Source organism: Pholcus phalangioides, unplaced genomic scaffold (assembly GCF_987345545.1).
Source record: "Pholcus phalangioides strain wild (caught in Gottingen) unplaced genomic scaffold, Ppha-v1.0 ptg000008l_1, whole genome shotgun sequence".
NCBI classification, from domain to species: Eukaryota; Metazoa; Arthropoda; class Arachnida; order Araneae; family Pholcidae; genus Pholcus; species Pholcus phalangioides.
Window position 1 is genome coordinate 12,851,360 of NW_028301601.1, and position 13,168 is coordinate 12,864,527.

The 13,168-nt window shown below is 48.4% G+C and overlaps 9 non-coding genes across 9 annotated transcripts; all 9 read left to right on the top strand.

Moving 5' to 3' along the window:
* Positions 1 to 1,653: 1,653 nt before the first annotated feature.
* On the top strand, positions 1,654 to 1,859 carry LOC149083819 (small nucleolar RNA U3). The gene has a single exon (XR_016193121.1). It is a non-coding gene; the product is annotated as a small nucleolar RNA U3 (small nucleolar RNA).
* Positions 1,860 to 3,269: 1,410 nt separating this feature from the next.
* Positions 3,270 to 3,475, top strand: LOC149083820 (small nucleolar RNA U3). The gene has a single exon (XR_016193098.1). It is a non-coding gene; the product is annotated as a small nucleolar RNA U3 (small nucleolar RNA).
* Positions 3,476 to 4,560: 1,085 nt separating this feature from the next.
* Positions 4,561 to 4,766, top strand: LOC149083821 (small nucleolar RNA U3). Its single transcript, XR_016193108.1, has one exon. It is a non-coding gene; the product is annotated as a small nucleolar RNA U3 (small nucleolar RNA).
* A 760-nt stretch (positions 4,767 to 5,526) lies between these two features.
* LOC149083822 (small nucleolar RNA U3) lies at positions 5,527 to 5,732 on the top strand. Its single transcript, XR_016193109.1, has one exon. It is a non-coding gene; the product is annotated as a small nucleolar RNA U3 (small nucleolar RNA).
* Positions 5,733 to 7,142: 1,410 nt separating this feature from the next.
* Positions 7,143 to 7,348, top strand: LOC149083823 (small nucleolar RNA U3). The gene has a single exon (XR_016193099.1). It is a non-coding gene; the product is annotated as a small nucleolar RNA U3 (small nucleolar RNA).
* A 1,416-nt stretch (positions 7,349 to 8,764) lies between these two features.
* Positions 8,765 to 8,970, top strand: LOC149083824 (small nucleolar RNA U3). Its single transcript, XR_016193072.1, has one exon. It is a non-coding gene; the product is annotated as a small nucleolar RNA U3 (small nucleolar RNA).
* Positions 8,971 to 9,730: 760 nt separating this feature from the next.
* Positions 9,731 to 9,936, top strand: LOC149083825 (small nucleolar RNA U3). The gene has a single exon (XR_016193100.1). It is a non-coding gene; the product is annotated as a small nucleolar RNA U3 (small nucleolar RNA).
* A 1,416-nt stretch (positions 9,937 to 11,352) lies between these two features.
* Positions 11,353 to 11,558, top strand: LOC149083826 (small nucleolar RNA U3). Its single transcript, XR_016193073.1, has one exon. It is a non-coding gene; the product is annotated as a small nucleolar RNA U3 (small nucleolar RNA).
* A 760-nt stretch (positions 11,559 to 12,318) lies between these two features.
* On the top strand, positions 12,319 to 12,524 carry LOC149083827 (small nucleolar RNA U3). The gene has a single exon (XR_016193102.1). It is a non-coding gene; the product is annotated as a small nucleolar RNA U3 (small nucleolar RNA).
* Positions 12,525 to 13,168: the final 644 nt, after the last annotated feature.

Below are 13,168 nucleotides of genomic sequence, written 5' to 3' on the forward strand. Positions count from 1 at the left end.
GGCAGTAAAGTAAAGTAACGGTATGCTCGTACGAGTTTATATATAAAGCATTTAAACATTTTCCTCTGGGTTCACTTCAAAAACATTAGTTAATGGGTGTTTCATGCTGGCATCGAATGCTCGCCTACACGTCGACCGGTCCAAACAGGACTTCTGTGTTGAGCGGGCAATGGCCCTCTTGTCCCGATCGACGAACCGTTTGGATTCGCGAGTCAAGAATCATTCCGGTGCTCTTGACGGAGTGTCTGAGGGTTTTTCGCTCCTTCCGAAAATCGTGTAGGGTGGTGGAAAGCACTACAGGGATACCATTCCGGTGATACCGGCCCTTTCCAAAGAGGTTCGGTGGTACCCTCGAACGGGCTTAGATGTGAAGCGTTTTATTATTTCAGTGTGGGGTCACTTGACAGAGTTTAGTTAATGGGATTTTCATGCTTGCATCGAATGCTCGCCTACACGTCGACCGGTCTAAACAGGGCTTCTGTGTTGAGCGGGCAAGGGCCTTCTTGTCCCGATCGACGAACCGTTTGGATTCGCGAGTCAAGAATCATCCCGGTGTTCATGACGGAGTGTCTGAGGCTTTTTCACTCCTTCCGAAAATCGTGTAGGGTGGTCGAAAGCACTAGAGGGATACCAGTCCGGTGATACGGGCCCCTTTCAAAGAGGTTCGGTGGTACCCTCGAACGGGCTTAGATGTGAAGCGTTTTATTATTTCAGTGTGGGGTCACTTGCAGAATTTAGTTAATGGGTGTTTCATGCTTGCATCGAATGCTCGCCTACACGTCGACCGGTCTAAACAGGGCTTCTGTGTTGAGCGGGCAAGGGCCTTCTTGTCCCGATCGACGAACCGTTTGGATTCGCGAGTCAAGAATCATCCCGGTGTTCATGACGGAGTGTCTGAGGCTTTTTCACTCCTTCCGAAAATCGTATAGGGAGGTCGAAAGCACTAGAGGGATACCAGTCCGGTGATACGGGCCCCTTCCAAAGAGGTTCGGTGGTACCCTCGAACGGGCTTAGATGTGAAGCGTTTTATTATTTCAGTGTGGGGTCACTTGCAGAATTTAGTTAATGGGATTTTCATGCTTGCATCGAATGCTCGCCTACACGTCGACCGGTCTAAACAGGGCTTCTGTGTTCAGCGGGCAAGGGCCTTCTTGTCCCGATCGACGAACCGTTTGGATTCGCGAGTCAAGAATCATCCCGGTGCTCATGACGGAGTGTCTGAGGCTTTTTCGCTCCTTCCGAAAATCGTGTAGGGTGGTGGAAAGCACTAGAGGGATACCAGTCCGGTGATACGGGCCCCTTCCAAAGAGATTCGGTGGTACCCTCGAACGGGCTTAGATGTGAAGCGTTTTATTATTTCAGTGTGGGGTCACTTGGCAGATCTTAGTTAATGGGTGTTTCCTGCTTGCATCGAATGCTCGCCTACACGTCGACCGGTCTAAACAGGGCTTCTGTGTTGAGAGGGCAAGGGCCTTCTTGTCCCGATCGACGAACCGTTTGGATTCGCGAGTCAAGAATCATCCCGGTGAAATTGACGGCGTGTCTGAGGCTTTTTCTGTCCCAAAAATCGTGTAGCTTGGTGGAAAGCTTGAAACGGATACCATTCCAATGATTCGGGCCCCTTCCGAAGAGGTTCGTTTGTATATTCGTATAAATATCATATTTCATGGGATTATAACTGTGTTATGATTTCTGAGTTCGTGTCTTACGGATTCTCTTATCTCAAACCACGATGATGACGTGAGACTTTGCCTCATGAGTGTCAAGCCGTCAGGTAGACTGTCACGGGTCTGCGGTCATTTACGATCTCTCCTGACATCCCAAAGGTGTAGTACGGGCGATAACTTATTCTGAGTGGTTTCCCCCCATTAGGTTTCTGGGCTTGTCAAATCTTAGAAATGCTCTTGTATCTATGTCTTATATGCGGTGGACTACGTCTGGCAGTAAAGTAAGGTAACCGTATGCTCGTACGAGTTTATATATAAAGCATTTAAACATTTTCCTCTGGGTCCACTTCAAAAACATTAGTTAATGGGTGTTTCATGCTGGCATCGAATGCTCGCCTACACGTCGACCGGTCTAAACAGGGCTTCTGTGTTCAGCGGGCAATGGCCTTCTTGTCCCGATCGACGAACCGTTTGGATTCGCGAGTCAAGAATCATCCAGGTGTTCTTGACGGAGTGTCTGAGGCTTTTTCGCTCCTTCCGAAAATCGAGTAGGGTGGTGGAAAGCACTAGAGGGATACCAGTCCGGTGATACGGACCCCTTCCAAAGAGATTCGGTGGTACCCTCGAACGGGCTTAGATCTGAAGCGTTTTATTTTTTCAGTGTGGGGTCACTTGACAGAGTTTAGTTAATGGGATTTTCATGCTTGCATCGAATGCTCGCCTACACTTCGACCGGTCTAAACAGGGCTTCTGTGTTGAGCGGGCAAGGGCCTTCTTGTCCCGATCGACGAACCGTTTGGATTCGCGAGTCAAGAATCATCCCGGTGTTCATGACGGAGTGTCTGATGCTTTTTCACTCCTTCCGAAAATCGTGTAGGGTGGTCGAAAGCACTAGAGGGATACCAGTCCGGTGATACGGGCCCCTTTCAAAGAGGTTCGGTGGTACCCTCGAACGGGCTTAGATGTGAAGCGTTTTATTATTTCAGTGTGGGGTCACTTGACAGAGTTTAGTTAATGGGATTTTCATGCTTGCATCGAATACTAGCCTACACGTCGACCGGTCTAAACAGCGCTTCTGTGTTGAGCGGGCAAGGGCCTTCCTGTCCCGATCTACGAACCGTTTGGATTCGCGAGTCAAGAATCATCCCGGTGTTCTTGACGGAGTGTCTGAGGGTTTTTCGCTCCTTCCGAAAATCGTGTAGGGTGGTGGAAAGCACTAGAGGGATACCAGTCCGGTGATACGGGCCCCTTCCAAAGAGGTTCGGTGGTACCCTCGAACGGGCTTAGATGTGAAGCGTTTTATTATTTCAGTGTGGGGTCACTTGGCAGATTTTAGTTAATGGGTGTTTCCTGCTTGCATCGAATGCTCGCCTACACGTCGACCGGTCTAAACAGGGCTTCTGTGTTGAGCGGGCAAGGGCCTTCTTGTCCCGATCGACGAACCGTTTGGATTCGCGAGTCAAGAATCATCCCGGTGAAATTGACGGCGTGTCTGAGGCTTTTTCTGTCCCAAAAATCGTGTAGCGTGGTGGAAAGCTCGAAACGGATACCATTCCAATGATTCGGGCCCCTTCCGAAGAGGTGTGTTTGTATATTCGTATAAATATCATATTTCATGGGATTATAACTGTGTTATGATTTCTGAGTTCGTGTCTTACGGATTCTCTTATCTCAAACCACGATGATGACGTGAGACTTTGCCTCATGAGTGTCAAGCCGTCAGGTACACTGTCACGGGTCTGCTGTCATTTACGATCGCTCTTGACATCCCAAAGGTGTAGTACGGGCGATAACTTATTCTGAGTGGTTCTCCCCCATTAGGTTTCTGGGCTTGTCAAATCTTAGAAATGCTCTTGTATCTATGTCTTATATGCGGTGGACTACGTCTGGCAGTAAAGTAAAGTAACGGTATGCTCGTACGAGTTTATATATAAAGCATTTAAACATTTTCCTCTGGGTTCACTTCAAAAACATTAGTTAATGGGTGTTTCATGCTGGCATCGAATGCTCGCCTACACGTCGACCGGTCCAAACAGGACTTCTGTGTTGAGCGGGCAATGGCCCTCTTGTCCCGATCGACGAACCGTTTGGATTCGCGAGTCAAGAATCATTCCGGTGCTCTTGACGGAGTGTCTGAGGGTTTTTCGCTCCTTCCGAAAATCGTGTAGGGTGGTGGAAAGCACTACAGGGATACCATTCCGGTGATACCGGCCCTTTCCAAAGAGGTTCGGTGGTACCCTCGAACGGGCTTAGATGTGAAGCGTTTTATTATTTCAGTGTGGGGTCACTTGACAGAGTTTAGTTAATGGGATTTTCATGCTTGCATCGAATGCTCGCCTACACGTCGACCGGTCTAAACAGGGCTTCTGTGTTGAGCGGGCAAGGGCCTTCCTGTGCCGATCGACGAACCGTTTGGATTCGCGAGTCAAGAATCATCCCGGTGTTCTTGACGGAGTGTCTGAGGCTTTTTCGCTCCTTCCGAAAATCGTGTAGGGTGGTGGAAAGCACTAGAGGGATACCAGTCCGGTGATACGGGCCCCTTCCAAAGAGATTCGGTGGTACCCCCGAACGGGCTTAGATGTGAAGCGTTTTATTATTTCAGTGTGGGGTCACTTGGCAGATTTTAGTTAATGGGTGTTTCCTGCTTGCATCGAATGCTCGCCTACACGTCGACCGGTCTAAACAGGGCTTCTGTGTTGAGCGGGCAAGGGCCTTCTTGTCCCGATCAACGAACCGTTTGGATTCGCGAGTCAAGAATCATCCCGGTGATCTTGACGGAGTGTCTGAGGCTTTTTCTGTCCCAAAAATCGTGTAGCGTGGTGGAAAGCTCGAAACGGATACCATTCCAATGATTCGGGCCTCTTCCGAAGAGGTTCGTTTGTATATTCGTATAAATATCATATTTCATGGGATTATAACTGTGTTATGATTTCTGAGTTCGTGTCTTACGGATTCTCTTATCTCAAACCACGATGATGACGTGAGACTTTGCCTCATGAGTGTCAAGCCGTCAGGTAGACTGTCACGGGTCTGCGGTCATTTACGATCGCTCCTGACATCCCAAAGGTGTAGTACGGGCGATAACTTATTCTGAGTGGTTTTCCCCCATTAGGTTTCTGGGCTTGTCAAATCTTAGAAATGCTCTTGTATCTATGTCTTATATGCGGTGGACTACGTCTGGCAGTAAAGTTAGGTAACCGTATGCTCGTACGAGTTTATATATAAAGCATTTAAACATTTTCCTCTGGGTCCACTTCAAAAACATTAGTTAATGGGTGTTTCATGCTGGCATCGAATGCTCGCCTACACGTCGACCGGTCTAAACAGGGCTTCTGTGTTCAGCGGGCAAGGGCCTTCTTGTCCCGATCGACGAACCGTTTGGATTCGCGAGTCAAGAATCATCCCGGTGTTCTTGACGGAGTGTCTGAGGCTTTTTCGCTCCTTCCGAAAATCGTGTAGGGTGGTCGAAAGCACTAGAGGGATACCAGTCCGGTGATACGGGCCCCTTTCAAAGAGGTTCGGTGGTACCCTCGAACGGGCTTAGATGTGAAGCGTTTTATTATTTCAGTGTGGGGTCACTTGGCAGATTTTAGTTAATGGGTGTTTCCTGCTTGCATCGAATGCTCGCCTACACGTCGACCGGTCTAAACAGGGCTTCTGTGTTCAGCGGGCAAGGGCCTTCTTGTCCCGATCGACGAACCGTTTGGATTCGCGAGTCAAGAATCATCCCGGTGATCTTGACGGAGTGTCTGAGGTTTTTTCTGTCCCAAAAATCGTGTAGCGTGGTGGAAAGCTCGAAACGGATACCATTCCAATGATTCGGGCCCCTTCCGAAGAGGTTCGTTTGTATATTCGTATAAATATCATATTTCATGGGATTATAACTGTGTTATGATTTCTGAGTTCGTGTCTTACGGATTCTCTTATCTCAAACCACGATGATGACGTGAGACTTTGCCTCATGAGTGTCAAGCCGTCAGGTAGACTGTCACGGGTCTGCGGTCATTTACGATCGCTCCTGACATCCCAAAGGTGTAGTACGGGCGATAACTTATTCTGAGTGGTTTTCCCCCATTAGGTTTCTGGGCTTGTCAAATCTTAGAAATGCTCTTGTATCTATGTCTTATATGCGGTGGACTACGTCTGGCAGTAAAGTAAGGTAACCGTATGCTCGTACGAGTTTATATATAAAGCATTTAAACATTTTCCTCTGGGTCCACTTCAAAAACATTAGTTAATGGGTGTTTCATGCTGGCATCGAATGCTCGCCTACACGTCGACCGGTCTAAACAGGGCTTCTGTGTTCAGCGGGCAAGGGCCTTCTTGTCCCGATCGACGAACCGTTTGGATTCGCGAGTCAAGAATCATCCCGGTGTTCTTGACGGAGTGTCTGAGGCTTTTTCGCTCCTTCCGAAAATCGAGTAGGGTGGTGGAAAGCACTAGAGGGATACCAGTCCGGTGATACGGACCCCTTCCAAAGAGGTTCGGTGGTACCCTCGAACGGGCTTAGATCTGAAGCGTTTTATTTTTTCAGTGTGGGGTCACTTGACAGAGTTTAGTTAATGGGATTTTCATGCTTGCATCGAATGCTCGCCTACACTTCGACCGGTCTAAACAGGGCTTCTTTGTTGAGCGGGCAAGGGCCTTCTTGTCCCGATCGACGAACCGTTTGGATTCGCGAGTCAAGAATCATCCCGGTGTTCATGACGGAGTGTCTGATGCTTTTTCACTCCTTCCGAAAATCGTGTAGGGTGGTCGAAAGCACTAGAGGGATACCAGTCCGGTGATACGGGCCCCTTTCAAAGAGGTTCGGTGGTACCCTCGAACGGGCTTAGATGTGAAGCGTTTTATTATTTCAGTGTGGGGTCACTTGACAGAGTTTAGTTAATGGGATTTTCATGCTTGCATCGAATGCTCGCCTACACGTCGACCGGTCTAAACAGGGCTTCTGTGTTGAGCGGGCAAGGGCCTTCCTGTCCCGATCGACGAACCGTTTGGATTCGCGAGTCAAGAATCATCCCGGTGTTCTTGACGGGGTGTCTGAGGCTTTTTCGCTCCTTCCGAAAATCGTGTAGGGTGGTGGAAAGCACTAGAGGGATACCAGTCCGGTGATACGGGCCCCTTCCAAAGAGGTTCGGTGGTACCCTCGAACGGGCTTAGATGTGAAGCGTTTTATTATTTCAGTGTGGGGTCACTTGGCAGATTTTAGTTAATGGGTGTTTCCTGCTTGCATCGAATGCTCGCCTACACGTCGACCGGTCTAAACAGGGCTTCTGTGTTGAGCGGGCAAGGGCCTTCTTGTCCCGATCGACGAACCGTTTGGATTCGCGAGTCAAGAATCATCCCGGTGAAATTGACGGCGTGTCTGAGGCTTTTTCTGTCCCAAAAATCGTGTAGCGTGGTGGAAAGCTCGAAACGGATACCATTCCAATGATTCGGGCCCCTTCCGAAGAGGTGTGTTTGTATATTCGTATAAATATCATATTTCATGGGATTATAACTGTGTTATGATTTCTGAGTTCGTGTCTTACGGATTCTCTTATCTCAAACCACGATGATGACGTGAGACTTTGCCTCATGAGTGTCAAGCCGTCAGGTACACTGTCACGGGTCTGCTGTCATTTACGATCGCTCTTGACATCCCAAAGGTGTAGTACGGGCGATAACTTATTCTGAGTGGTTCTCCCCCATTAGGTTTCTGGGCTTGTCAAATCTTAGAAATACTCTTGTATCTATGTCTTATATGCGGTGGACTACGTCTGGCAGTAAAGTAAAGTAACGGTATGCTCGTACGAGTTTATATATAAAGCATTTAAACATTTTCCTCTGGGTTCACTTCAAAAACATTAGTTAATGGGTGTTTCATGCTGGCATCGAATGCTCGCCTACACGTCGACCGGTCCAAACAGGACTTCTGTGTTGAGCGGGCAATGGCCCTCTTGTCCCGATCGACGAACCGTTTGGATTCGCGAGTCAAGAATCATTCCGGTGCTCTTGACGGAGTGTCTGAGGGTTTTTCGCTCCTTCCGAAAATCGTGTAGGGTGGTGGAAAGCACTACAGGGATACCATTCCGGTGATACCGGCCCTTTCCAAAGAGGTTCGGTGGTACCCTCGAACGGGCTTAGATGTGAAGCGTTTTATTATTTCAGTGTGGGGTCACTTGACAGAGTTTAGTTAATGGGATTTTCATGCTTGCATCGAATGCTCGCCTACACGTCGACCGGTCTAAACAGGGCTTCTGTGTTGAGCGGGCAAGGGCCTTCTTGTCCCGATCGACGAACCGTTTGGATTCGCGAGTCAAGAATCATCCCGGTGTTCATGACGGAGTGTCTGAGGCTTTTTCACTCCTTCCGAAAATCGTGTAGGGTGGTCGAAAGCACTAGAGGGATACCAGTCCGGTGATACGGGCCCCTTTCAAAGAGGTTCGGTGGTACCCTCGAACGGGCTTAGATGTGAAGCGTTTTATTATTTCAGTGTGGGGTCACTTGCAGAATTTAGTTAATGGGTGTTTCATGCTTGCATCGAATGCTCGCCTACACGTCGACCGGTCTAAAGAGGGCTTCTGTGTTGAGCGGGCAAGGGCCTTCCTGTCCCGATCGACGAACCGTTTGGATTCGCGAGTCAAGAATCATCCCGGTGTTCATGACGGAAAGGCTGAGGCTTTTTCACTCCTTCCGAAAATCGTGTAGGGTGGTCGAAAGCACTAGAGGGATACCAGTCCGGTGATACGGGCCCCTTTCAAAGAGGTTCGGTGGTACCCTCGAACGGGCTTAGATGTGAAGCGTTTTGCGTTTTATGATTTCAGTGTGGTGTCACTTGACAGAGTTTAGTTAATGGGATTTTCATGCTTGCATCGAATGCTCGCCTACACGTCGACCGATGTAAACAGGGCTTCTGTGTTGAGCGGGCAAGGGCCTTCTTGTCCCGATCGACGAACCGTTTGGATTCGCGAGTCAAGAATCATCCCGGTGAAATTGACGGCGTGTCTGAGGCTTTTTCTGTCCCAAAAATCGTGTAGCGTGGTGGAAAGCTCGAAACGGATACCATTCCAATGATTCGGGCCCCTTCCGAAGAGGTTTGTTTGTATATTCGTATAAATATCATATTTCATGGGATTATAACTGTGTTATGATTTCTGAGTTCGTGTCTTACGGATTCTCTTATCTCAAACCACGATGATGACGTGAGACTTTGCCTCATGAGTGTCAAGCCGTCAGGTAGACTGTCACGGGTCTGCTGTCATTTACGATCGCTCTTGACATCCCAAAGGTGTAGTACGGGCGATAACTTATTCTGAGTGGTTCTCCCCCATTAGGTTTCTGGGCTTGTCAAATCTTAGAAATGCTCTTGTATCTATGACTTATATGCGGTGGACTACGTCTGGCAGTAAAGTAAAGTAACGGTATGCTCGTACGAGTTTATATATAAAGCATTTAAACATTTTCCTCTGGGTTCACTTCAAAAACATTAGTTAATGGGTGTTTCATGCTGGCATCGAATGCTCGCCTACACGTCGACCGGTCCAAACAGGACTTCTGTGTTGAGCGGGCAATGGCCCTCTTGTCCCGATCGACGAACCGTTTGGATTCGCGAGTCAAGAATCATTCCGGTGCTCTTGACGGAGTGTCTGAGGGTTTTTCGCTCCTTCCGAAAATCGTGTAGGGTGGTGGAAAGCACTACAGGGATACCATTCCGGTGATACGGGCCCCTTTCAAAGAGGTTCGGTGGTACCCTCGAACGGGCTTAGATGTGAAGCGTTTTATTATTTCAGTGTGGGGTCACTTGGCAGATTTTAGTTAATGGGTGTTTCCTGCTTGCATCGAATGCTCGCCTACACGTCGACCGGTCTAAACAGGGCTTCTGTGTTGAGCGGGCAAGGGCCTTCTTGTCCCGATCGACGAACCGTTTGGATTCGCGAGTCAAGAATCATCCCGGTGAAATTGACGGCGTGTCTGAGGCTTTTTCTGTCCCAAAAATCGTGTAGCGTGGTGGAAAGCTCGAAACGGATACCATTCCAATGATTCGGGCCCCTTCCGAAGAGGTGTGTTTGTATATTCGTATAAATATCATATTTCATGGGATTATAACTGTGTTATGATTTCTGAGTTCGTGTCTTACGGATTCTCTTATCTCAAACCACGATGATGACGTGAGACTTTGCCTCATGAGTGTCAAGCCGTCAGGTACACTGTCACGGGTCTGCTGTCATTTACGATCGCTCTTGACATCCCAAAGGTGTAGTACGGGCGATAACTTATTCTGAGTGGTTCTCCCCCATTAGGTTTCTGGGCTTGTCAAATCTTAGAAATGCTCTTGTATCTATGTCTTATATGCGGTGGACTACGTCTGGCAGTAAAGTAAAGTAACGGTATGCTCGTACGAGTTTATATATAAAGCATTTAAACATTTTCCTCTGGGTTCACTTCAAAAACATTAGTTAATGGGTGTTTCATGCTGGCATCGAATGCTCGCCTACACGTCGACCGGTCCAAACAGGACTTCTGTGTTGAGCGGGCAATGGCCCTCTTGTCCCGATCGACGAACCGTTTGGATTCGCGAGTCAAGAATCATTCCGGTGCTCTTGACGGAGTGTCTGAGGCTTTTTCGCTCCTTCCGAAAATCGAGTAGGGTGGTGGAAAGCACTAGAGGGATACCAGTCCGGTGATACGGACCCCTTCCAAAGAGGTTCGGTGGTACCCTCGAACGGGCTTAGATGTGAAGCGTTTTATTATTTCAGTGTGGGGTCACTTGACAGAGTTTAGTTAATGGGATTTTCATGCTTGCATCGAATGCTCGCCTACACGTCGACCGGTCTAAACAGGGCTTCTGTGTTGAGCGGGCAAGGGCCTTCTTGTCCCGATCGACGAACCGTTTGGATTCGCGAGTCAAGAATCATCCCGGTGTTCATGACGGAGTGTCTGAGGCTTTTTCACTCCTTCCGAAAATCGTGTAGGGTGGTCGAAAGCACTAGAGGGATACCAGTCCGGTGATACGGGCCCCTTTCAAAGAGGTTCGGTGGTACCCTCGAACGGGCTTAGATGTGAAGCGTTTTATTATTTCAGTGTGGGGTCACTTGCAGAATTTAGTTAATGGGTGTTTCATACTTGCATCGAATGCTCGCCTACACGTCGACCGGTCTAAAGAGGGCTTCTGTGTTGAGCGGGCAAGGGCCTTCCTGTCCCGATCGACGAACCGTTTGGATTCGCGAGTCAAGAATCATCCCGGTGTTCATGACGGAAAGGCTGAGGCTTTTTCACTCCTTCCGAAAATCGTGTAGGGTGGTCGAAAGCACTAGAGGGATACCAGTCCGGTGATACGGGCCCCTTTCAAAGAGGTTCGGTGGTACCCTCGAACGGGCTTAGATGTGAAGCGTTTTGCGTTTTATGATTTCAGTGTGGTGTCACTTGACAGAGTTTAGTTAATGGGATTTTCATGCTTGCATCGAATGCTCGCCTACACGTCGACCGATGTAAACAGGGCTTCTGTGTTGAGCGGGCAAGGGCCTTCTTGTCCCGATCGACGAACCGTTTGGATTCGCGAGTCAAGAATCATCCCGGTGAAATTGACGGCGTGTCTGAGGCTTTTTCTGTCCCAAAAATCGTGTAGCGAGGTGGAAAGCTCGAAACGGATACCATTCCAATGATTCGGGCCCCTTCCGAAGAGGTTCGTTTGTATATTCGTATAAATATCATATTTCATGGGATTATAACTGTGTTATGATTTCTGAGTTCGTGTCTTACGGATTCTCTTATCTCAAACCACGATGATGACGTGAGACTTTGCCTCATGAGTGTCAAGCCGTCAGGTAGACTGTCACGGGTCTGCTGTCATTTACGATCGCTCTTGACATCCCAAAGGTGTAGTACGGGCGATAACTTATTCTGAGTGGTTCTCCCCCATTAGGTTTCTGGGCTTGTCAAATCTTAGAAATGCTCTTGTATCTATGACTTATATGCGGTGGACTACGTCTGGCAGTAAAGTAAAGTAACGGTATGCTCGTACGAGTTTATATATAAAGCATTTAAACATTTTCCTCTGGGTTCACTTCAAAAACATTAGTTAATGGGTGTTTCATGCTGGCATCGAATGCTCGCCTACACGTCGACCGGTCCAAACAGGACTTCTGTGTTGAGCGGGCAATGGCCCTCTTGTCCCGATCGACGAACCGTTTGGATTCGCGAGTCAAGAATCATTCCGGTGCTCTTGACGGAGTGTCTGAGGGTTTTTCGCTCCTTCCGAAAATCGTGTAGGGTGGTGGAAAGCACTACAGGGATACCATTCCGGTGATACCGGCCCTTTCCAAAGAGGTTCGGTGGTACCATCGAACGGGCTTAGATGTGAAGCGTTTTATTATTTCAGTGTGGTGTCACTTGACAGAGTTTAGTTAATGGGATTTTCATGCTTGCATCGAATGCTCGCCTACACGTCGACCGGTCTAAACAGGGCTTCTGTGTTGAGCGGGCAAGGGCCTTCTTGTCCCGATCGACGAACCGTTTGGATTCGCGAGTCAAGAATCATCCCGGTGAAATTGACGGCGTGTCTGAGGCTTTTTCTGTCCCAAAAATCGTGTAGCGTGGTGGAAAGCTCGAAACGGATACCATTCCAATGATTCGGGCCCCTTCCGAAGAGGTGTGTTTGTATATTCGTATAAATATCATATTTCATGGGATTATAACTGTGTTATGATTTCTGAGTTCGTGTCTTACGGATTCTCTTATCTCAAACCACGATGATGACGTGAGACTTTGCCTCATGAGTGTCAAGCCGTCAGGTACACTGTCACGGGTCTGCTGTCATTTACGATCGCTCTTGACATCCCAAAGGTGTAGTACGGGCGATAACTTATTCTGAGTGGTTCTCCCCCATTAGGTTTCTGGGCTTGTCAAATCTTAGAAATGCTCTTGTATCTATGTCTTATATGCGGTGGACTACGTCTGGCAGTAAAGTAAAGTAACGGTATGCTCGTACGAGTTTATATATAAAGCATTTAAACATTTTCCTCTGGGTTCACTTCAAAAACATTAGTTAATGGGTGTTTCATGCTGGCATCGAATGCTCGCCTACACGTCGACCGGTCCAAACAGGACTTCTGTGTTGAGCGGGCAATGGCCCTCTTGTCCCGATCGACGAACCGTTTGGATTCGCGAGTCAAGAATCATTCCGGTGCTCTTGACGGAGTGTCTGAGGGTTTTTCGCTCCTTCCGAAAATCATGTAGGGTGGTGGAAAGCACTACAGGGATACCATTCCGGTGATACCGGCCCTTTCCAAAGAGGTTCGGTGGTACCCTCGAACGGGCTTAGATGTGAAGCGTTTTATTATTTCAGTGTGGGGTCACTTGACAGAGTTTAGTTAATGGGATTTTCATGCTTGCATCGAATGCTCGCCTACACGTCGACCGGTCTAAACAGGGCTTCTGTGTTGAGCGGGCAAGGGCCTTCTTGTCCCGATCGACGAACCGTTTGGATTCGCGAGTCAAGAATCATCCCGGTGTTCATGACG